Source organism: Mobula hypostoma, chromosome 3 (genome assembly GCF_963921235.1).
Source record: "Mobula hypostoma chromosome 3, sMobHyp1.1, whole genome shotgun sequence".
In the NCBI taxonomy this organism is placed as follows: domain Eukaryota; kingdom Metazoa; phylum Chordata; class Chondrichthyes; order Myliobatiformes; family Myliobatidae; genus Mobula; species Mobula hypostoma.
This window is the reverse complement of record NC_086099.1, coordinates 108,350,155-108,375,786: the sequence shown is the minus strand read 5'-3', so window position 1 is coordinate 108,375,786 and position 25,632 is coordinate 108,350,155. Positions and strand designations below refer to the sequence as shown.

General features: G+C 39.7%; 1 protein-coding gene across 2 annotated transcripts in view; it reads left to right on the top strand.

Annotated features, from left to right (window-relative positions):
- ndst3 (N-deacetylase/N-sulfotransferase (heparan glucosaminyl) 3) overlaps nt 1–25,632 on the top strand; it is a 1,028,434-nt gene that overhangs the window by 108,440 nt on the left and 894,362 nt on the right. Inside the window, exon 1 of one of the 2 annotated variants that reach the window (XM_063043576.1) lies at nt 1,346–1,363. The exons of the other annotated variant lie outside the window; for it this stretch is intronic. The gene's annotated coding sequence lies outside the window, so the exon portion shown is untranslated. Of the gene's footprint in view, nt 1–1,345; nt 1,364–25,632 lie in introns of those variants that run through there. 2 annotated transcript variants of the gene reach the window in all.

Genomic DNA, 25,632 nt, shown 5'->3' with positions numbered 1-25,632 from the left:
CTGTCCATTGCAGGATGCAGGCAGAGCTCTGGAGAAATGTCTCAAGAAACATTTTCCATGATACTCTGATACTTATGCAAACCTTATGTGGAATTTTCAGTCATTAAGTTTGCAAAATACTGAAAATACCTCTTGGTCTAAAAGTGAAAATGATTCATTTTCCAATTAAACACTCCCAGCATGAAACCTTGTCTGTTCAGAAGGCAGCATGAAAATTCACATATATAGAACTCTTTATTTTTTTCAGAGGTTGTTATTAAATATGATTAGATAAGCATAAAACTTTGAGTTGGATATGTTCCTTATCTAATATGGATTCCCAATAAGATATGGCTTACATTATGAAAGTGCAGCAAAAGAAACAGGGTAATGTATGGTATTTCTGTTAATAAGCCATGTTCTCAAAGATGTTTGATATTATACCTGTTGCACTGCACACAGTGCCCATAAAAAGTATTCACCTCCCCCCCCCCCCGCCCCCGCCAGCCACCCCTTGGAAGATTTCATGTTTTATTGTTTTACAACATTGAATCACAATGGATTTAATTTGGCTTTTTTGGACACTGATCAGCAGAAAATGACACTTTCATGTCAAAGTGAAAACAAATCTCTACCAAGTGATCTAAATTAATAGCAAATATAAAACACAGAATAATTGATTGCGTAAGTATTCACCCCCTTTAACATGACACACCAAATCATCACTGGTGCAGTCAATTGGTTTTAGAAGTCACATAATTAGTTAAATGGAGATCTGTTTTTGGAAACCTGTGTGCAGTCAAGGTGTTTCAATTGATTGTAGTAAAAATACACTTGTATCTGGAAGGTCCAACTGCTGGTGAGCCAGTATCCTGGCAAAAACTACACCATGAAGACAGAACACTCCAAGCAACTCTGCAAAAAGGTTATTGAAAAGCACAAGTCAGGAGATGGATGCAAGAAAATTTCCAAGTCACTGAATATCCCTTGGAGTACAGTTAAGTCCTTAAAAACGGACTGACCATACAAGAAGGGGACTAGTGAGGGAGGCCACCAAGAGACCCATGACAATTCTGGAGGAGATAGGAGAAATTGCACACTCAACAACTGTTGCCCAGGTGCTTCACCAGTCACTGCTTTATGGCAGAGTGGCAAAGAGAAAGCCACTGTTGAAAAAAAACGCATGAAATCTTGGCTAGAGTTTGCCAGAAGGTGTGTAGAAGATTCTGAAGTCAGCTGGAAGAAGGTGCTATGGTCTAATGAAACCAAAATTGAGCTTTTTGGTCATCGTACTAAACACAATGTTTCGCGTAAGCCGAACACTGTGCATCATCAAAATTCACCAATCACTGGTTCCCTCGTGGTGCAGGACAACACTTTGAATGTAAGTTCTTTAACATGAAAAGTTAAGTGTTAATTTTTGCCATGGATGTGGAGTGCTCCTCAGATTTCTATTTCAGATTTTCTGCTAATTTTTATTTTGATTGAATTTAAGAACAGGGATGTTATGCTGCAACTGTACAGGGTACTGGTGAGGCTGCACCTGGAGTACTGTATGCAGTTCTGGTCTCCTTACTTGAGGAAGGATATCCTGGCTTTGGAGGCAGTTCAGAGGAGGTTCAATAGGTTGATTTCAGAGATAGGGGGTGAGACTGTGAAGAGAGATGCAGTCGCCTGGAACAGGTCTCACTGGAATTCAGAAGAATGAGAGGAGATCTTATAGAAACATACATAAGTTATGAAAGGGATAGATAAGATAGAGGCAGGAACATTGTTTCCACTCGTAGGTGAGACTAGAACTAGGGGACATAGCCTCAAGATTTGGAGGAATGGGTTTAGCACGGAGATAAGAAGGAACTGCTTTTCGCACAGAGTGGTGAATCTGTGGAATTCTCTGCCCAATGAAGCAGTGGAAGCTACCTCAGTAATTATATTTAAGACACGGTTGGATAGATTTTTGCATAATAGGGGAATTAAGGGTTATGGGGAAAAGGCAGGTAGGTGGAGATAAGCCCATGGCCAGATCAGCCATGATCTTATTGAAAGGTGGAGCAGGCTCGATGGGCCAGATGGCCAACTCCTGCTCCTATTTCTTACGTTTTTGTGTTTTCTATAATTATTTCTCTAAGTATAATTTGTTATAAAGTCTCAGGAATATCCAAGTCCATCTCAGGATATAATATGGAAATTTCTCTTAGTGTGTTTGGCCATCACAAATATGAACACCCTCCACTGAGCAACATTTCAAACTTCTTCCTTTCAGATTAAGCTAATCATTATGCCTCCTAAATTAAGACTTGGTTCTTAAGTTTTCTGGGTCCTGCTCTGATGGACTTTCCATGGAAGCAAAGTACCTCATAGGCAGGATTGAATGGGTGTTTATTTCTAAATCATTTGGTGAGAGGCATATAATAAAATGGAGTTTAAAAGATATATAACAACTGTTTTGAACAGTCCATTATTGATGTGAATGCAATGACAGGTTAAGGAATAAAGTTGTCATTCCATTTTGGTGCAATTTTGGACATTTTAAGTGGCAACTCAGTTTGCAGAACAAAATACAAGATGTTACAATAGTCTTGGGGGATTTCATTATGTAGGTAGATTGGAAAAACAAGGTCAGTGCTGCATCCCACAGAGAGAATTTGTAGAATGCCTACAAGATGGCTCTTTCGAGCAGCTTGTCATTGAGCCCACATAGGGAAAGGCAATTCTGGATCGGATGTTGTGTAATGAACTGGATTTGATTAGGGAGCTTAAAGTAAAGGACCACTTAGGAAACAGTGATCATAATATGAAAGAATTCATTCTGCAGTTTGAGAGGGAGAAGATAAAGTCAGATGTATCAGTATTATAGTGGAGGAAAGGGAATTATAGAGGTATCAGAGAGAAGCTGGCCAAAGTTGACTTGAACAGGACACTATCAGATATGACAGTAGAACAGCAATGGCTGAAGTTTCCAGGGCAATTCAGAAGGTGCAGTACAGATACATCCCAAAGATGAAAAGGTATTCTAAAGGGAGGATGAGGCCACCATGGCTAACAGGGGAAATAAAAGACAGCGTAAAAACAAAAGAGAGGGCATATAATACAGGAAAATGAATGGGCAGTTAGAGGATTAGGAAGATTTTAAAAGTCAACAGAAGGCAACTTGAAAGGCCATATGGAGAGAAAAGATGAAATATGGAAGTAAGCTAGACAATAATATGAAAGAGAACACCAAACAATTTTGCAGATATATAAGGAGTAAAAGAGAGATTAGAGTGGATATTGGACCACTGCGAAGTGATGCTGGAGAGGTAGCCATGGGAGATAAAGAAATTGTAGATGAACTTAATAAGTATTCTGCATCAGTTTTCACTTCTGCATCAGAAGTCACTAACAGTATGCCAGAAGTCTAAGAGTGTCAGGGGCTAGATGTGAGTGCAGTTGCTATTACTACGGAAGCTGCTTGCGAAGCTGAATCGCTGAAGGCAGATAAGTCACCTGGACCAGATGGACTACACCACAGGGTTCTGAAGAGGTAGCTGAAGAAATTGTGGAGGCATTAGAAATGATCTTTCAAGAACCACTAGATTCTGGAATGGAAAATTGCTAATGTCACTCCATTCTTTAAGAAGGGAGAGAAGCAGAAGAAAGGAAATTATAGTGGAGTGAGCCTGGCTGCAGTGGTTGGGAAGATGTTGGAGTCCATTACTAAGGATACTTGGAGTATTTTTGGATACTTTTGGGGTTCTTGGAGACACATGACAAAATAGGCCAAAGTCAGCATGCTTTCCTTGAAGGGAAATCTTGCTTGACAAATCTTTTGGAAATCATTGAGGAAGTACAGGCAAGATAGACTAAGGAGAGTCAGTGGATGTTGTTTACTTGGATTTTCAGAAGGCCTTTGACAAGGCGCCGCACATAAGGCTGCTTCACAAGGTAAGAGCCCATAGTATTACATGAAAGATATTATCATGGATAGAAGATTACTGACTAACAGGAGGCAAAGAGTGGGAATAAAGGGAGCTTTTTCTGGTTGGCTGCCTGTAACAAGTGGTGTTCCATAGTGGTTGGAGTTGAAACTTCTTCTTTTCACGTTATATGTTACTGATTTGGATGTTGGAATTGATAGTTAGTGGCGAAGTTTGCAGACCATACAAAGATAAGTGAAGCGGTAGTGTTGAAGAAGCAGGGAGTCTGTAGAAGGACTTTGACAGATTGGGAGAATGGGTAAAGAAATGGCAATGAAATGTAGTGTAGGGAAATGTATGGTCAAGAACTTTGGTATAAAAAAATAAGGTGGGACTATGGAGAGAAAAATTAAAAATCAGAGGTGCAAAAGGACTTGGGAGTCCTTGTGAATGAATCCCTAAAGGTTAACATTAAGGCTGATTCAGAGATAGGGAAGGCAAATGCAATGTTGCCATGTGTTTCGTGAGGACTATAATATAAGAGCAAGGAAGTAATGTTGAGGTTTTATAAGGCACTTGTGAGACTACACATGGAGTACTGGGAGCAGTTTTCGGCCCCTTACCTAAGAAAAGATGTCGTAGCATTAGTGAGGGTCCAGAGGAGGTTCGCAAGAATGACTTGGAAATTGAAGGGTTAACATATGAGGACCATGTGATGGCTCTGGCCCTGTACGTGTTGAAGTTTGTAACAATGTAGCAGGGGGAGCTCATTTGAACTTATCGAATATTGAAAGGCTTAGATAGAGTGGAAGTGGAGAGGATGTTGTCTCTAGTAGTGGGTGAGTCCTGAACCAGAGGGAACAGCCTCAGAATAGAGGGGCTCCATTTAGAACAGAGATAAGGAGGAATTTATTTAGCTCAAGGGTGGTGAATCTGTGGAATTCATTGCCATGGAAGACTGTGGAGGCCAAGTCGTTGAGTATACTTGAGGCAGAGTTTAATAGGTTCTTAATTAGTAAGAGCACCAAAGGTTGTGGGGAGAAGGCAGGAGACTAGGGTTGAGATGAATAATTAATCAGCCATGATGGAATGGCAGAGCGGACTTAATGAGCCAAATAGACCAATTCTGCTGCTATGTCTTATGGTCCTATTGTCTTATGTCTAGAAGAAACAGAATAGTGGTAGCACTATGCAAGTTACTTCACTATAGAAACCTCAGAGATTAGTAAAGTAAGTTGAGAGCTAACCTTCAGTTTCAGAGCTACATGACTACTGCCCTGTGGCACTAACACCGATCACCATGAAGTGCTTTGAACGGGTGGCAAAGGTACATATCAAAACTCTATTCCGTCACAGTGGATATTTTCCAATATGCTTGCCAACTGAAACCCTCTATGACAGATGTTACAGCATCTGTAATTCACCTGACACATGGAGAACAATGACACATGTCAGAAGCAACACTCACAGAACAATGGAGGAGCTCAGCAGGTCAGGAAATAGGTACACTCAAGGTTTTGAGCTGAGACCCTTCTTCATGACTAAAAAGAAAGGGGGAAGATGCCTGAATAAAAAGGTGGGAGAGGGAAAGGAGGATAGTTAGAAGGTGGTAGGTGAAACCAGGTGGGTGGGAAAGAGAAAGAGCTGGAGAGAAAGGAATCTCGCAGAAGAGCATGAACCATGGGAGAAAAGGAAGGAGGAGCGAACACGGGGGAGGTGATATGCAGGTGAGAAAAGGTAAGAGGTCAAGAGTAGTGAATAGAAGAAGAGGGGAAGGGAAGGGAAAACTTTTTATGTCAGAATGTTGTTTCTGGATTTCAGTTTGGGATTCAACGCTATTGTCATACTGACTTTAGTGAAGAAATACAAGTGCAGACTATTTTCTAAATGTAGAGAAAACTGAAGAATCTGAGGTGCAAAGGGACTTGGGGATCTTTGTGCAGGGTTCCCTGGAGGTTAATTTCCAGGTTGAGTCAATAGTGAGGAAGGCAAATGCAATGTTGGCATTCATTTCAAGAGGACTAGAATATAAAAGCAAAGATGTAATGTTGAGGCTTTATAAGGCACTGGTGAGGTCTCACTTGGAGGGGAGCCTTATCCTGCTTCTATATTTTATGGTCTTATTTTCTTATGGTGAACAAACAGGTTGTTGGATTTCTTAACCAATAGACCTCAGATGGTCAAGTTGCACAACTGTTCCTCCCTCCCTATCATCCTCAGCATAAATGTTTCCCAGGGCTACGTGCTGTATGCTCTGCTCATACATGGTGCAAGTGAAAAACACTGTCAAGTTTGCCGAAGACCTGTCAGTCGCAGACACAGATGAGGCAGCATACTGAGAGGAGGTGGTAGAGTGTGAGGCCTGGTGCTAGACAGATAACCTGTTCCCAATAGTGACTTCAGGAGAACTCACACCTGTCTTTACATCAGTGACACAGCAGTGGAAGCTGTGAGCAGTTCAAAATCCTGTGAGTACACATCTCACGTAACCTCTCAGAACACATCCTGCACAATCAAGAAAACTCTACTTACTTGGGAGTTTGTGAAGATCTGGCATAATATCTAAAACTTTGACAAACTTTCAAAGATGTGTTGTGGAGAGTATATTGACAGGCTGTATCACAGCCAGGTATGGAAACACCAATGCTTTTGAATGGAAAGTCCTCCAAAAAGTAGAGGATACGGCCCAGCCCTTCTTGTGTAAAGCCCTCCCCACTACTGAGCGCATATATACAAAGCATTGTCACAGGAAAGCGGTATCCATCATTAGGAACACGCAACACCCCGGTCATACTCTCTCTTCCTGCTGCTGCCATCAGAAAGAGGGTACAGAAGCCTCAGGACCAACACCAGCAGGATCAGGAACAGTTATTGTCTCTCAACTATCAGGCTCTTGAACCAAAGTGGATAACTTCACACAACTTCACTTGCCCATCACTGAACTATTCCCTCAACCTATGGACTCACTCTCAAGACCTCTTCATCTCATGTTCTTGCTATTTACTTCTTTCAATTTTCATGTGCACAGTTTGGCATCTTTGCACACAGGCTGAATGCCTAGGTGGCGTGGTCCTTCATTGGTTTTTATTCTTATTGAATAAAATTGAGTATTGAGTTTAAAATTGATTTACTGAACATAACGCAAGAGAATGAATCTGTGTTTTACATGGTGACATATATTGTGGATATAAGTTGCGGATAATGATACAGGTTTTCAAAGCTTGCAGATAGATTTAGACCACTTAGAAGAGTGGGCTGAAAGATGGCAGATGGAGTTTAATGCTGATAAATGTGAGGTGCTACATTTTGGTAGGACTAATCAGAATAGGACATACATGGTAAACAGTAGGGCATTGAAGAATGCAGTAGAACAGAGGGATCTAGGAATAATGGTGCATAGTTCCCTGAAGGTGGAATCTCATGTGGATAGGGTGGTGAAGAAAGCTTTTGGTATGCTGGCCTTTATAAATCAGAGCATTGAGTATAGGTGTTGGGATGTAATGTTGAAATTGTATAAGGCATTGGTAAGGCCAAATTTGGAGTATTGTGTACAGTTCTGATCACCGAATTATAGGAAAAATGTCAATAAAATTGAGAGAGTACAGAGGAGATTTACTAAAATGTTGTCTGGGTTTCATCTCCTAAGTTACAGAGAAAGGTTGAACAAGTTAGGTCTTTATTCTTTGGAGAGTAGAAGGTTGAGGTGGGACTTGATAGAGGTATTTAAAATTATGAGGGGGATAGATAGAGTTGACATGGATAGGCTTTTTCCATTGAGAGTGGGGGAGATTCAAACAAGTGGACATGATTTGAGAGTTAAAGGGCAAAAGTTTAGGGGTAACATGAGGGGGAACTTCTTTACTCAGAGAGTGGTAGCTGTGTGGAACGAGCTTCCAGCAGAAGTGGTTGAGGCGGGTTCGATGTTGTCACTTAAAGTTAAGTTGGATAGCCATATGGACAGGAAAGGAATGGAGGGTTATGGGCTGAGTGCAGGTCGGTGGGACTAGGTGAGAGTAAGAGTTCGGCATGAACTAGAAGGGCCAAGATGGCCTGTTTCCATGCTGTAATTGTTATATGGTTATATATGTACTTTGATAATAAATTGGCTTTGAACTTTGAAATCATCCTCTTTTTAATTCTTATCAGTTGAAACAGAAAAAAACCTGTAAAACTTAATCTTACTCCACACTGTTTTTTCATGTGCTGAGCTATGAAGTTTTTTTTTCACCTCCTATAGAAAAGATGTAATTGCTCTGGAGATGGTGATGAAAGAATTCCACAGGATGTTGCCTCAGATGGAGTTACTCTGTTATGAGTAGAGCCGGTTTATAAGGAAGATTGATTTCACCCAGAAGGTGGATAGAATTTTGAATGCTCTGCCTTGAAGAGGGTTGTGAAGACTGAAACTCTCTCAAGATTTAAAATGTTATCTAAATGAACACTTGAACTGCTGTGGAATAAGACCAAATACTGGGCAATGAGATCAGCATGCAATACATGTATACTTGATGATGATGATGGAACAAGGGCCTGTTTCTCCGCTGTGTGATTCACTGATTCACTTTGATGGGGTAGGATGAGATACAATTTCAAGCTCAACCCAGCCCAAAAACAGTATACTCAGAACCCAAAATTCAGGAAAGGCCAAACCTAAAAAATCAGTTGGACTGCAGGTAGTTTGCACTTGAACAAGTGGTAGATTATGGGCAGAGGTCTGAATGAATCATTATCTATGCAACACCACTAGTTATTAAATTGCTTCGAATTAAACAGTGCCACTCTCAATTTTCCTGTTTTGTTTTGGTCTCAATGTTTCATTCAGCGCAATCAATGAATTGGTAAAACTATTATAAGATTTAAAAGATGATGCTGTAACTTGATATGTAAATCTGATTTTCTTTACCCTTTTGTATCTTTTGCAGGCATTTCTGAAACTCATTGTTTAGTTAGAAGCAGAAGTGGTATTGTGATTTTAAGTCAATCAGTTACTTTTATTTCCACGCTAAAACAATTGGTTAAAAATAAGACTTTGGCAAATATATCAGAGGGACATATTTGAGTACTTCCCCATTGCATCTAATTTTAAAATCAACATTTCTTTAACAAACGATATACACTGCCTCCATTTCTGACTGACTGTAATAGAAAGTTGCTTGTGCTTCTGGATTTAGGTCTTAGATGTCACCCTAGCCAACTCAGTAGCAGCGCTCCATTATTAATGCAATCTGTCTGTTTCCATGTACGTGTGATAAATAATTCTGAATCTGAATCCTCAGTCAGAAGGTTGTGGGTTCAAGACTAGTTCAGAAACTAGTGAAAACGATATTGGCTTACATCTCTAGGAAGAAATGGTGGTGTGTGTCTGTGTTGTCAGAGATACAAGAGACATTAAGCCTGCTCACACATACGGATGGCAATAAATGTCAAAGTACTATCTGAAGGATAGGGTGACACTGAGTGTTCTTGCCAACATTTATTTCTCAACCAACACTATGACCGTAGTTGAACCAATTGCATGTTATATCCCTGTGTGACGTATGCAGTACATGGGCACTGAGATGACCTGGTGCAATGAAAACGGGTCATTTATCCTTAAGTTGAATGTAATTAACTGGATTAAATTTAGCTTTTAATAAGTTGCTGGTGCAAAACAACAAATTTCACAACATATATCAGTGAAAATAAACTTGATTTTGATTCTAGTTCTGAGCCAGATGTAAATATGTGTTGATTTAAGACTACTGTGTATCTCATGTAAGAAATAACTATGCCATATTCTTACATTTTTAAGTGCTCTTTGAAGGAAATTTTCTGCTATTTGGTAATTAGAATGAATTTTTTTTCAATGGTATTTGCAGTTTTGTGATATATCATCAACTGTGAAAGCCTTGCATTACTGTTTGATGGATTACACAGAATTTTGCATCATCCTATGCTGTGCCTGATCTGGGAATGCTTTGCTCTAAAACCAGGCGTAACAAACTCGCAAAAAACATAAATATTTGTTAACAATTTCACTTGAGCAGCAACTACGAGAAACCTTCTTCAAATGATGAGGTACAAGAGCCTCTGAAAGGTTGACTTGCAAGTCCAGCATTTCCTGTGCCCTTCTTATTTTGATAGAGTATAGGATAAATGATCTCTCTGCTATTGCACCATATGATAGGCCAACCAAAGCAACAATGTTCATTCGTCATGATACATGTACTGCAAAGTCTATATGTGGTAATTCAGTAAAATATTAACTTTGTGCCAGAGTAGAACTCTCAATGTGTGAAATCTGTTGGTTTAAAATGTATTTTATGAACTTAAATACAAAATCAGACAACATTCTTGTGCAGTACCAAAAGAATGCTGACTATTGGATGGGATGAAAAATCAAAATTGCATTTGCCTTCTCAGGTTCCATGATATTATTTTAAATAAGTGTGGAAAAGTACCATGGATTTTTTTGGATGATATTTCTCCTTAACCAATATCACTCAAACAGAATACCCCTAGGGGGTTAAAGACTATATGTAACAGGAAAGAAATTGGGAATGTGACTAAGATCAGGTCAGCCATGATTTTATTGAAAGGCAATACAAGCTCCTTAAGTAGCTTTCTTCTGCTGCTGTTTTGTGTTCATGTATTATAAGTCTTCCACCTTTTCATATCTTTTGAAACATCATTAATATCTATGATGTTAAATCTTATGCACACTACTATCAACAGGGCGTCCTTTCCGTAAGTAATTCAGAAAAGTCCATATAATTGCCAGAGGGCTGCTTTGGAACCATAGACTTGACTACAATATACAACAAAGTTCAAAGTAAATTTATTATCTAAGTACATATATGTCACCATATACAACTCTGAGATTCATTTCCTTGTGGACATACTCAGAAACTCCAAGTAACTTAATAGAATCAATAAAAGACCACACCCAATGGGGCGGACAAACAACCAGTGTGTAAACATCAAAAACTGTGCAAATACAAAAGAAGAAAAATAATAATAATAAATAAATAAGAATCACCGTGAGGCTGTGGGAATTCATGAAGGTGGCTCCATGTTTTGATGAACAAGGCAATGATAAAAAGCATTGAGCACATCTACAAGCAAAGCTTTCTTGTTGCCTATATCTCTTGGTTTTACTGGACCTCTTTCATTTAACTTGGTTGCCAGACTTGAATGCGACTGATACGACCCTTAACACATTGTAGCTTCATAATTCATCCAAGGTTTCTAGCTAGAGAAGAATCTGAATGATTGTGTGGTGACACACTCTTCTCCAACTGTATTTATAAAGCCCGTGACAACCATTATGTATTTGTGATGTATTCGTACATTTGCGGAAAAGATAATGGATACATGGAGTTTCATTCCTTGGTGTTTCAAACTAACTTGGAGTTCTCCCCTCCTCCCACTCTTTGGGCCATTGTGTTGTACAAACATTTGTACCTCCATCTATCTAAAGGTGCCATATCACATACTTGAGAGTTAAATCCACCAAGTCCTTCAGAGTATCGTGACATCACTAGTTCATTAAGACAGTTCAAAGGTATGTTACTCAAAGGGAGGTTACAGGCTGCAGATTGCAGTGAGAGTAATTCTGAAGTTGTGTAAGCAGCCTGCAACATGTCACCATGATACACCTCTGCCATCTTGGTTGTAGATCTTTACTGAACATTTTCCAGCTTAATCGCAACTTGCTTGATGGTATAGAACTACACATAATACTGTGTGTGTCTTCACCAACATCCTATACAATGTAACATGATAACCCAGTTCTCTTGTTCACTACCTGATCCATTGAATACAAGCATGCATACACCTTCTTCACCAGTTTGTCAATCTGTGTCACCACATTCAAGTACTTTGACCTACTCAAGAACTTTGTTGTGGGTATGTCATCAGCTTGGGAGATGCTGTTCATAGGGTCTCACAGAAATTGGTTTTGTGACATGTGTAGAGGTTTCATTTACAGATGAAACAAGACTGTCAAAGGCTGAAAATGCTGAAGCTCAGTGGAATTAATTTGGAGAAAGTGAGCATACTGGCAGTTGGATAGATAGGTCACAGATGACAATTACTATCAAGAAATAGAGAAGGTGCTTCAAATGAGAAAAAGATCCAGGAACTATTGAGTAAATAAAGTTGCACAGAATAACTGGAGATTCTATGGATTTAATTAACAATAAGTTGAAACTGTCATAAAAATATTCAGTGCCAATAATTATACCAATAAGTAAATAAATCAGGAATTTGGGAAGAAGTGTGTCACAGTGCCAGTGGCTGTGAAACAGTTAATTTGTCATCAAAATCCACATGCTTCATTAATGTCCTTCAACGTAGGAAGTCAGTCACATTTATTCAGTTTGGCCTTCAGATGACTGAACACCCACCAATGTGGTTTACTATTAAATGCTTCCTCAATTTAGGGGCAATCTCTGTAGGGCAACATATGCTAACTTTGCCAGTAACTTCTCTGTGCCATGCATGGAAAGATATATAACTGAATGTTAGGATTGATCAAGAGATCTGTCTTGAATTAAAATAGTGTGGTATAAATGGTTGGTATGGTCACCTAGAATACTGTATAATTTTAGTGATCTCAATGCAACAATGATACTATAACAATTGAAAGCCAAAATGATCGTGAGCATGGAGTGTTTTTTATGAAGAACAATTAGATTTTCAAAAGACAAACTTAGGACAGAAGGATCCAATGGTGATACAGCAAGCCCTCCTAGTTATTATAAAATACTATGAAGATAATCTGTTTAAAACTTCACTCCAAATGGTCATATGTAAATTCCTGTACAAATCTGTGTTGATAAGAAGAAATTTGCTATAAGCAAACTTCAAAAAAGATAGAATAATGTTGATCATGATGTACAATATTACCTTGTCCAGAGCCTGGAATCAGAATACTTGGCCACTGCTTGAAGTGGAACAAATTCAAAACAATTTGCTAGAACAAGTGGTACAGTGAGTAAGTGCTCAGCTTACGGAATAAACTCCTTTAGGAGACAGAGGAAGCAGTTCACAATAATTCCTTCAAACTAGCTTTTCTTTTCAGGAGATAACTCTTTGGGTCCTTTTATGAGTAATTTGAAGTGTGACATTGAGAAGAAGGCAAAGCAGGATAAAGTGATGTTAAGTCTCCAGTTTTCAAGAGTTCCCATCAATAGATTTTCTCTTGTATAATAAACAGGGTATGCTATAGACTAATTCATGCAGATAAATTGCAATGATTAATCTGACTCCAAAATCATTGCAGCATGCATTCAGAATGGTAGAAGGTGAACTAGATGAACCCTGATCTATTTCAGCTAATAATTCCTACACTCCTTTGTCCTCCAGGCAGCCTTTGTAGCAAGTTGCTAATATATAATGCACTAGTTCAAAATCAAGTGACTGTTGGAGATTTTTCATTATGTTTCTAATTTACTCAAGTTGTCAGTGATGGGTTTAGCTAGAGGTCATAATTATTAAAGAGATTGCTTATGTTTACACTCTTGTGAAATAATTAGCTTTTATTGATTTTGAGAATAAATTATATGAAAGGATTTTGCATAAATTTATGCAAAGTAGAGTTGTAATTAGAGGTTGGAAATCATGCCCTGTGGGTTCATAAACAATGCAGAAGAAAGCAAACAGCAATTCAGTTGTCATACTGAAATTAGAAACAGATGGCTTTTTTTTCTTTTAAAAAAATAGGTGCAGTACTTTTATCTCTTATTCATACAATTTGAACCATCCTGATGTCATGAATTTGGCTCTAAAGTGGTCAAAGGTATTACACAGAGATATGGATGCTCCATCACCTGCAGAAGCTGGACTGTTGGACTACGAACACTTCCAATCAACTCAGGTTAACACTGTGGTAGTGAAAATGGGCCTGATGTTATGGTACTTCCTTTATGAGGTTAATAATTTAGAAGACCAGGATGATTTCCCAGTGAATATGAGTTCAGATTTAATTCAGTTCTTTTGAGAACATTGAATAAATATACTACCAGTAAAAGGAATCATAATTAAAATTTAAGCCCAGCTGATTCACTAATATCCTTTTGGAAAGGAAACCTGCCATGTTCCATAATGCTATTGACTACTAGCAGTTGAACAAAGATAACACATTTTCACTTTATTTCTCTGGGTTTGAATGATTTGAAGAATCCAGTGTGGGATCCTTTGTTATTGGCAATTAGCAGTGTTCTGAAACAGTATAACAAGTCAAATAGAATGTTGACCTTCTTTGCTAGAGGGATTGAATGTAAGAGTAGGGGGGTTATAGGGTACTGGTGAAGCCTCACCTGGAGTACTGTGTGCAGTTCTGGTCTCCTTACTTGAGGAAGGATATTCTGGCTTTGGAGGTGGTGCAGAGGAGGTTCGCCAGGTTGATTCCAGAGATGAGGAGGTTAGACTATGAGGAGAGATTGAGTAGCCAGGGACTGTACTCACTGGAATTCAGAAGAATGAGAGGAGATATTATAGAGACATATAAAATTATGAAAGGGATAGATAAGATAGAGGCAGGAAAGTTGTTTCCACTCGTAGGTGAGACTAGAACTAGGGGACATAGCCTCAAGATTCAGAGGAGTAGATTTAGGATGGAGATGAGGAGGAACTGCTTTTCCCAGAGTCTGGAGAATCTGTAGAATTCTCTGCCCAATGAAGCAGTGGAGGCTACCTCAGTAAATATATTTAAGACACGGTTGGATAGATTTTTGCATAGTAGGGGAATTATAGCTTATGGGGAAAAGGCAGGTAGGTGGGGATGAGTCCATGGCCAGATCAGCCATGATCTTATTGAATTATGGAGCAGGCTCGATGGGCCAGATGGCCTACTCCTCCTCCTATTTCTTATGTTCTTGTGTTCTAAGTCACATTATATCTTCTCTTCTAAAGTTCTCTAAGTTCACAGAGGAATGTCATATACCAGATGGCTAAAATATCTGGGGCTTTTACTTGTGAGATTACTTTTTGAGCGAAGTAGCAAATTTCATGATCCGATTTTTCAGGAAATTGCAAGGAATACGATTCATATTCTTGTTGAATTCAGGCTGCTGGTTAGATCATCAGCTACCCCAGAAATCAAGTTTACCACATCTGGATTTCCCACAAAACAGAGCAGCAAAAGCTGAGCTTCATGGATAATAAGAAAAACAGAAGCAGAAAATATCAATGAGTGAGGATGCCAGCCTGGAGAAACAGACTGAATGCAGAACAATCAGAAGGAAATATAAAAATGTTATAAGAGGAGCAGATGGAGTAAACAAACAGAAAACATAAAAGGGAAACCAAAATATGAAGAATAAAAGGAGTCCGAACTGACTAGCAATATACAGCACGGTGGAAAAGTCTTAGGCAATCAAGATTTCTTATGTGGTTTCAGATGGTATGGTCTCCACTGAGAGCTGATCTCAACAATATCTGGGATTACCCGGAGAGACCTAAGCAAGCTCGACAGTCAAAATCTTCAGAAGAACTGTGGCACGTTCTCCATGATGTTTGGAACAACTTACCAGCCAAATTCCTTATAAAGCTGCACAACAGTATACCAAAGAGAATTGATGCAGTTTTAAAGGCACAGTGTGGTCACATCAAATACTGATTTGATTTAGGTTTTTTTTACTGTTTTCTGCTCTTTATAGTCTTTTTAAATATTTAGAAACTTAATTTTATTATTTTTGAAAGCATCTTCGCTATACAGAATTTTTCTAACATGGTCCTAAAGCTATTGCATAGTACTGTATAAGATGCAGAAAAAGAAATGACAGAAGACTTGCTAATTAAATAGTTTTCATCCATCTTTACTTCGGAAGCAGATGCTGCCAAATCATAATGTAAGTTGATAATAGTTATGATATTGGATAGATGATAACTTGGTATAAAAAGGAGTATTTAAGCTATTTAAGTCTACAGTTACAGATTCAGAGAGGGGTCCTTTGGGCCCTTTTCTCACACCTGTTTTTGTAAATGTTTTGAATTACGGGAAGTTCACAACTACAGATATGCTGGGCTGTCTGCACCACTCTATGCAGAATGCTGCGATTAAGGGAGGTACAGTTTCCATACCAGGCAGTGATGCAGCGAGTCAGGATGCTCTCAATTGTGCCCCTGTAGAAAATTCTTAGGATTTGGGGGACCATACCAAACTTTCTCAACCCTCTGAGGTGAAAGAGGCACTGTTGTATCTTTTCATCACGCAAGGTAAGAGTAGACGTGCATGAAATGGAAGAGATGTGGTTCAGGGCAGTGTTGATGGTGGAGGAAGGGAAGATCCTTTCTTTGAAAAAGGAGGACATCTCCTTTGTTCTAGAATAAAAAGCCTCATCCTGAGAACAGATGCGGAGGAGATGGAGGAATTGAGAAAAGGGGGTGGCATATTTACAGGTAGTAGGGTGGGACGAGGTATAGTCCAGGTAGCTGTGAGAGTCCATGAGCTTGTAATAGACATCGGTGAATAAGCTGTGTTACGTACCCCGTAACTGGGTTGCCAAACCAGCAGAAATGGATCACTCAGTTGGAGTCTGGAGTACTAGAACTAAGAAAGTTTTATTAAAGAAACAAGCAACACAGTAATCGAAAGGATAATAAATGCAACAGTTCAGCGATGATAAACACACATGTGCACAGAATTAAGATAACAGCATCAATCAAGCTCTATCGTTGTCTAGGGGTAAATGACCAAATTTAAAAGTGACTCAAAGTTCAGTCCAGTTAGTAGTTCAGTTCGCAGTAATCGTTGCCATGGCGATGGACAACGTGCGGGGAGAGAGAGATAGAACAGGAACAACTGATCATTCAGACACGGCTTCACTCACAGACCGGCGAGATGGCTCACAAGCAACTTTTGGGCGGGTCCTTGGTGATGTCACCTGAGGTCACCGACTGTGACCCCTCCTCCAGATGTGGTCGATCCTCTGCAGTGAACCCGGCACCCAGGCAAGGGCGGACACACACCGGGTTCCCGCTGATCGTACCTTTCCACCCTGGTCGTTGTCTGATACTTCTCACCCACTCGTGAGAGGCGCACCGCTTCCAGGGTCTCGTTACCTCGGGTGGCGTGTGTCCTGCCTTAGCGAACTGGTCCCTTTTTATCCCCCTGCTGGGGTATCGCCTGTCCATCACTTCAAACAGCTCAGGGTTCAAAGGGGGAGCCGCTCCAGACAGCTCTCTCTCTCCCGCGTCCCTTCATTACACATCTCCAGACGCTGCTCCATTGTTCCTTATCTCTCCTTCCCCTGAGGGCAGGTGGCAGACCAACTGCTGATGTCACTGATGCTAACCCAGGCCAGCAAACATCTTAATTTTATGTGTATTCTCGTAACAGCTGTCTCTGGAGATAGTGACAGTGAAATTGAGAAATAGAAGGGCGATGTCAGAAATGGACCAAGTGAATTTGAGGGCAGGATGGAAGCTGGAGGTAAAGTGGATGAAGTCAATGAGTCCAGCATGGGTGCAGTAAGCAGCACCAATGCAGTTGTCGATGTAGCATAGGAAATGTGCGGGACAGTCACCAGTGTAGGCCTGGTACAGAATTTCACAAGTTCACTGTCCTCTAAGTGAAGACATTTCTGCTCACCTCAGACCTAAATGTTTTATTTGTATCCTGACACTGTGACCTCTAGTTCAAGACCTACCAGTGAAGGGAAACATAATCACTGCATGCATCCTGTTGAACCATGACAACATGTTGTATACTTCAACAAGAGCTCCACACACTTTCGGAAACACTAATGAAAGAGGTTTATTTGATGCAATCTCACTCTTCACATGAAAGGGCAACATTACTGGGAAGTACAATGGTGTAGCTGGTAAAGCTACTGTCTCAAGCTCCAGAGAGCTGAGTTCAATCCTGACATCGCTGCTGTCTCCATAGACTTTGCACCCCCCACCCCCCGTAACCACATTGAGTTTCCTCTAGGTGCTCTAGTTTTCTTCCACATCCCAGAGACAAACAGTTTCCCCTAACATGTGGCTAAATAATGACATCTGGGAGTAGCTGATGGGAATATGGGGAGAATAAATTAGGATCACTGGGATAAATGCAATTAGATTTTGATGGCTGGTACAGGCTCAGCAGGCTGAATGTTTCATTCTCTTACTCTGCAACCACTGTTTTTCTTCACACATATCACTGACTGAACAGTAGTATCTTGGGAACAACTTCAAAGTTTGTGGATGGGAACTAATTAAAAGTGTAATTAATACAAAGAAGATAAGGAATATCTTCAAGAGGATGTAGATGGAATGACATGGTTGATGAAACTTAAATTCATTACACTTTGGTACAATACACCACAAAGCATTGAATTTTTAAGGTGCTACAGGAACAGTGTGTGTACAGATCTCTGAAGATTCCTGGCCAGAATGTCTTTCCTTAAGGCAATATCTGAAACTGAAGCACACCTGGTAAAAGTGGGACATATCTTTTGGCATAACTTGAAGAGCATGCTGAGGGAGGAGGGAGATTTGTTCGAGGCAAATTGTGTTGAAGCATACAAGTTTAGTTTGGGTGGGACTCACTATATAAATTTACTAAACATGATGGCTGCTACAATCGTTTGTAATTAGAATCAAGACCAGAATTGTTGTCTATGTTGCCCTTCACACTGCAGGCCCCGGTCTTGAGTCCACCTTAAGCAGTTGCCTCATCTTGTCCAGCATTTAACTGTTGAAGGAACAGACAAATTCCCATTCATTCCCCTGATCCGTTGTGAGGATGTTTTGGTAAACTTTTATGGGTTGTACAGTGGTAGGGCAGTTGCTTCATGGCACTAAACCTGGTGCCATCTGTGTGAACCCTGCATGTTCTCTCTGTGACATATAGATATTTTCTGGCTGCCTTGGTTTCCTCCCACATCCTAAAGACATACAGATTGATTGGCTGCTGTAAATTGCTGTGTGTGTGTAAGTACAGGGCAGAATCTTGGGGAGAGGTTGTTTTAATGAGACTGTTGAACAATAGAAGAATTGAGAGACATGTAGTATCAATGAGCGATTGATGGTCGGTACAGGTTCAGTAGGATGAAGAGCCTGTTTTTTTGCTGTATCTCTCCATGACTCGAATATAGTTGCACTGAAAATTGATTCTGGCTTGTCACACACTCTGTTCCTGATCACAGACTCCATTCTTTTCCTTGGCAATTATTTGTGGGTAAATCAGATTGCGTTCCACCTTTCAACCCTGAAAAGATAGTCAGATTACATAAAGGCACCATTATCAGGATCACGTACACAAACGCCAGAGGAACTCAGCAGGTCAGGCAGCATCTATGGAGAGAAATGAACATATGATGTTTTAGACTGAGACTTTGTCATGCAATTCATTTTCTTCCATAGATGCCGCCTGATCTGCTGAGTGCCTTTTGTGTGTGTTGCACAAGATTCCAGCATCTGCAAAATCTCTTGTATCATCAGGGTTATCCATTCACCTCCATAGCGACAGCCAGCTCCATACTGTTTCAGCTTATCGGCCGCTGATGTCTTTGTTCTGCATGGTTTCTCTCCTTCAGCTATCGATAATTGTACCTCTTTCCATTTCAGAATCAAATCATTCCCTGAATAAACAACGTCCTTAGTTCACTGCAAAACATCTGTTATAATTAGCATGTGTTTATGGGTTTTAGTTTTTAATTCCACTAGTGGAAATATTCAACATTTAATAAGGTGATAGATTTTTTTTAAGATTTCTATCAGTCATTCAACCATCCACAAGTATGCAGCTAAATGAAACATCGTTCCTCTGGGGCCAAGGTGCAAAACACAGTACTTATAGTCACACACAGAATATATAATTACCATTCAGCATATGCTGTCACAAAATAATATTAGCACAAGTCCCCAACTGACATGGCCTGAAGATTGACAGGTTAACATGAAGTGTGAGGAGTGTGTTTGTATGAGACAGTATAATGTAATAATATAATAGTCACATAAGCCAGGAAATCACATTCCTGCAACTCTGAACTACCTTGCCCAACAGAACAGAAAGGCACCGATATTGGAATGAAGGGAATAATCCAAGATCAAGTTGAACCAGTTAACCAGATATGTAAAGATGTGGCAGAGTTTCCTGAAAAAGCATAGCATTGACCTGCTTCAGCCCTCTTGCTACCATTGTCTCTGGCCATTTCTGAGAGTGGTGAGATATCTGTCGTGGGCAAAATGTACCATCCACACTCTGAATACATTATATTAAGGGCTTCCCATTGCAAAATGTATTTGTAGCAACATTCATTACTAATTTAGATTATGAGAACACTCAGTCCTCGTTTATTGTCATTTAGAAATGCATGCATGCATTAAGAAATGATACAATGTTCCTCCAGAGTGATGTCACAGAAAAACAGGACAAACCAAAGACTAACACTGACAGAACCACATAATTATAACATATAGTTACAGCAGTGCAAAGCAATACCATAATTTGATGAAGAACAGACCATGGGCACGGTTAAAAAAAAAGTCTCAAAGTCCCCATCGACTCCCGACTCCCCGATAGCAGGCAGCAAAAGGGAGAACTTCCTGCCATAAACCTCCAGGCACTGACAACTGCCGATGCCTTGGAAGCACCCGATAACAGCCGACACTGAGTCCATCCATCCGAAAACTTCGAGCCTCCGACCAGCTCCTCTGATACAGCCTCCGGAGCGCCATCCTCTGCCAAGCGCCTTCGACCTCACCCCGGCCACTGAAACAAGCAAAGCCGAGGATTCGGGGCCTTCTCCGGAGATTCCAGACCACACAGTAATAGCGGCAGCGAAGCAGGCATTTCAGAAGTTTCTCCTGATGTTCCTCCATACTCTCACGTCTGTCTCCATCAAATCAGAATTGTGCATAATAGCCTACTTGACAGATTACAGATATCATTCATCGGAGTGGCCGCGCGTGCTGCGTCGCGCCGCCATCTTCTCCTCCTCCTTCTTGCAACGAATGATGCATGGTTTTTAGAATGACTGGAATTAATGGCATGTCATGATCAGGAGTCAGCTATTCTTATACAGCATTATCTTCAGCACCTATCATCTGAAGTCCTGCAGCAATCCTACATGCCTCTTCACTGAAAATGAATATTCATAATTCTCTGTGCAAATTTTTATAACCAGTTAATTAAAGATTGTATTCATGCATTAAATATTACAAGGTGGATGTTTTTCATGTTCCATTTTAAAATAAAAACTATTCTAAAACTGAATTTATCTTCCATTTTGAAGGAAAAGCTGACCAGTTTTGATCTTCCTGGTTTTATTCCACATTATGTTTCCATGACTTATCTCCCTGGGATATATAAGATACTTCCAGTTCACATGCAAAGCTTTCATCAATACACCTTTGTAGATACCATCTTGTTTTTTTCAATTATAAAATGTCGATGAGCCTGGGCCATATATCAAATCCAGCACGCGGTGCTCCTAAATATCTTGATGGTATCTTTCCTGCACAGTCTGGTTTGGCAGCATTCACTCCATTCACTAGCTTTCAGTTTGAAAAGCAGCATTTAGTATGTTATTAATATGCTGTTCTATTGTAATAATTCATAATTCCAGCCATTTGCAATCTAATACATGCTTTTATATGGTTGTAAATTCTCATTTCCTCATTGTGTCAATTCTTTGGTTTTCCTTGCATTCATTTAAAAATCAATTTGAGCTGCATTTTTACAGCATGCTTAATAATTTCTGTCTATCTTTCTCCTTGCTTAATAACTTCTGTCCATCTTCCATCTTGTTTAATAACTTCTGTCCATCTTACTCTTGTACCCACCTACTTCAATTTCACAGAAACCTCTAGGACTGTAATCATTTTAACAGGCATTGGTAGAGAAAAAATAAATTGGCTTCGCCCCTCAGTTCCCTGAAAAAGAGAAAAGTCTGTTTGGCCTTCAGTTTATTGTGTATGAGAGACAAATATGAGAAGTCTTCAGTTAAGTCAAATTCAGATTAATGAATCCACCAGCAGTGAAAACAACATGTAGATTGTCTGAAAGAAGTTTGATGAAATGATAAGGTAAAGCTCACAGTAAAAGGACAGGCAATTGACAGAAGCTCAACTCACTGGAAGCTGATTTATTAGATCAAAAGGAGATCATTGACAGGGAAATAACATTGATTCATTGAACTACATCAAAATAATTAGAGAACATAAAATGAGTTGGAAGAGAGCAAGAACCAAACTCTGAACATATGGAGGTAGACCTTCTGATAACAAGCCAGCTGATCTGCTTTAGTATGACAGAAGCTTGGGACTTAGGAATCCAGGCCACGATGCAGCCTTCTGTTCCAGGTGAGTGCTAGCCCCAGGTCACAACTGATGCACTTGCAGACCCAGCCCAGAAGCTGAACATTAAGAAATGTACACTGAAACTGTTTCAAACTAATCCAGTGCAACAATCCCACTGAAACAAAGCGGAATGAAGACAATCATAAGCATACACTCTTTAGTTGATGTAATTGAATTATGAAAAAGGGTCTAGTGTATCCCAGTGTATATGATGAATAAACTCTTCTTGGCTTCCAGTCAGGTACAGATAGCGATCCTAACCAACATTTTGTTGACAAAACCTACCATCTTCTTCAGGGATGATGCCTGAGCATGTGTTGTCCGGTGGTATTTATACCAATAGTCCATCCTTCCGAATTGGTTAATCCTCATCCAATCAGGTTTCAGCTCTCTCGTGCAGGCAACATTCCTGAAGAAAACGGCAGTGTTCATCATTGAAACGTCAGTTCTAATCAATACCTGCACCTGACTGGAAGCCCAAGAAGAATTTATTTATAACTCAATTTTATTAAACGTATTTCATTGTTTTAAGCATAAATGAGATTTTCATAACTTAAGTTCAGAAAGAGTTTTATTATTTATTTTAAGTACTTTGTAGTTTTACACTGCTTCCAAACTTCTCTTGGGAATTATTTTAAAAAATATAAGTCAGATTCATTCTCGGTGAGCTTGGAGATGAGAAGTCAGCCTCCAAGAAGATTGTGGAAGGATCAAGATGGATCAAACAGCATGGTCCAAGTACAGGCAAGCAGTGGGATTGATTATTCATTGATCAGCTAAGGATCTGACCCATTGATTGTACAACTTCAGAATGATGTGTTAGAAGTTTCACAAGTTCAAAGCAAAGACAATTGAGGCACGTGCATCAAAATATTACTTCAACCAGATGTGACGTTGGAGTGTCTTACCTGCTCAGAATTTATATTTGCTTTCCGCAAAGTCTTCATAGTCATTAAAACTGGTGCTAAACTAGCATTTCAGTAATCCAAATTTTGAATTCTGGCATGAAACAACGTGCTCTGTTGCCGGATCTGATCTCAGTCTTATTGAAACTAAAGTGTTAAAAAGACAAGAGGAATTAAAATTACTCTCTGGATAAATACCATGTTGAGTGCAAAAAGAGATTTGATTGAATTGAAATGCACACTTCAATGAAATTGAATTTTTAACTGAATTAATCTTATTGTATTTGGTCCAAAATTCTCCTCCAGGGGCATTATTCTGTGTTTTAGAAATATTGTAATGTAAGATGTAAGGAAGCAATGTTTTAAGCAACCAGTGTTTTTCAAGAAACACTGAGATATCAATTAATTGGTTGGATTGGCTGGCCCACTGAACCAGGTCTCCACTGAACATGCCATCCAGAGTTCTCCCATGCCCGTGTCAAAAGTAGATGCTGCATCTTATTGACCTTTTTATGTATCCTGAGTCTCCCGGTGCAGTAGGAAGGTGCTGACAGTAGGACAGCCGTAAAGCTGGTAGAAGCCTCAACTTTCTGAAAAAGTTACTGTACAATTGATCTTAATAATGTTTAAATGTGTCTGACACAAACTTATTTAAAGATTATTAAAGTTGAAATATACAAACAAAAATACAATTATTGAAAGCTTTAAAAAAAGTACTAACACCACAGCCCGTATATAAAGCTATTTTAGAGCTGTCAAATGAAGTATAATAATCAACAAGAGAGAGTACTTCCTGTTTATGGCTGCTCTGGGATTCCTAATGAAATCAAGAAAGTCTCTGAGACTGCACCAGTCTGCCCTATTGCATCCCGGTGAGGTGATTTCCCCAGCACAATGATGGGGAATCTCAGCAAGATTGGGTGTTATGCATGTAACTCCAAAACATGAAAAATAATTGAAAGGAAACATGGAGCTAGGATAACTAGTGAAAGTTCTTACTTTTACTTTTAGAGAGACACGCACGTATTATGTGGCGACATAATGACATATGCCATTTACGTACATTTACATATAATCTGCAATGTATTCTGTTAACAGCAAAGAATGCTTAATCAAACAATATATTTACAATATTATTCAAATATTACTGAAATATTAAATACACAACTGTCCCTGCTCAGCTGTAAACTCCAACTCAATAGAGAATGTATCCAACAAGATATACAGTATACTCTATAATACAACTACTATATACACGTACACAGCATAGTAAATTTTAAATCATCACATTCAGGCCTAAAGATTTAATCAATGTGGAGAATTTCTTACTCTTGTGAGATAATGTCTTTCCCGACAAGAGGGATCACTCTGCCTGGCAGGTGGGATTTGTGGCTGCGAAATTCTCTCAGGTTCAGGAGCCTCCTCTGTGGTGATTGTGGAAGCTGCAGGAAATGAACCTGACAGCTGTGGACACCATTCTCTGGGCGTGTTGGCATTCTATACAGTGCTGCTCAATCTGCTGATCTATTCCAGGCCAACAGCTAAAGCTTCAAACTAACACTTTCGTTTTGACCACACCGAGATGACCAGCATGTAGCTCCTCCAACATTTCAGCTCTCAGCTTGGATAGTACAACAACTCAGTCCCCGCAAAAGGAAAACTCCATCAAGGGCAAGTTCATTCTGGTGCTGGTAAAAATGAGGGAGCTGCGATTTCTGATGCACGTTACAGCCATTTTGAGTCACTATGTAGACCTGAGAGAATGTGGGATCATTTTTGGTTACTCTTCGGATCATCTCTGCCATAATAGGAAGACTTTCAGTTTGCATTAGGAAGAATACATCAAGAGGAGTGTCCTCTTTTGCAAATTTTTCCAGGCATTTCCTTTTCCAAGGGTAAATAGGACAATCCATCATTAGTTGTTTTTTTTTCCATAATTAGCTGTCCTCTTGAAATCAATCTTGTAATTGTGTCCTCCAAGAAACAACATCCATCTCTGCACTTGTGCAGCTGCTGTTAGTCAAATGCCCTTCTGTAGATTGAAAATGGACACTAGTGGTTGATCAAGAGTAATCAGATCAAACTCTCTCCCGTACAGCTACCAGTTGAAACATTTTACATCCCAAACCAGATGCCAGGCCTCTCTGTCAAGCTGTATGTACTTTTTCTCCACAGCAGTAAGAGAGTGTGATGCTAAGGCCGTGAGGCAGTCACTTCCATTGTTCATAACGTGTGACGTGACTGCAGCTATCATAAGGTGAGGCATCATGGCAAAGCCTCAGTGGACAGTGTGGATCATACCGTAATAATGTGTGAGAAAAGCATCTGACATCACCATTTTTTTTTGTCTTTTGGAAAGCCATCTCACACTACTTCGGCCATTGCCATATCTTCCCAGTCTGTAGGAATGAGTTCAAATGGTGGAGCATGGTATTAAATTAGATTAGATTATGAGGACACGCAGTCTTCTTTTATTGTCATTTAGTAATGTATGCATTAAGAAATGATACAATATTCCTCCGGTGTGATATCACAGAAACTATTGCAGGAATCTATTACAGTAATTGACAAATCCT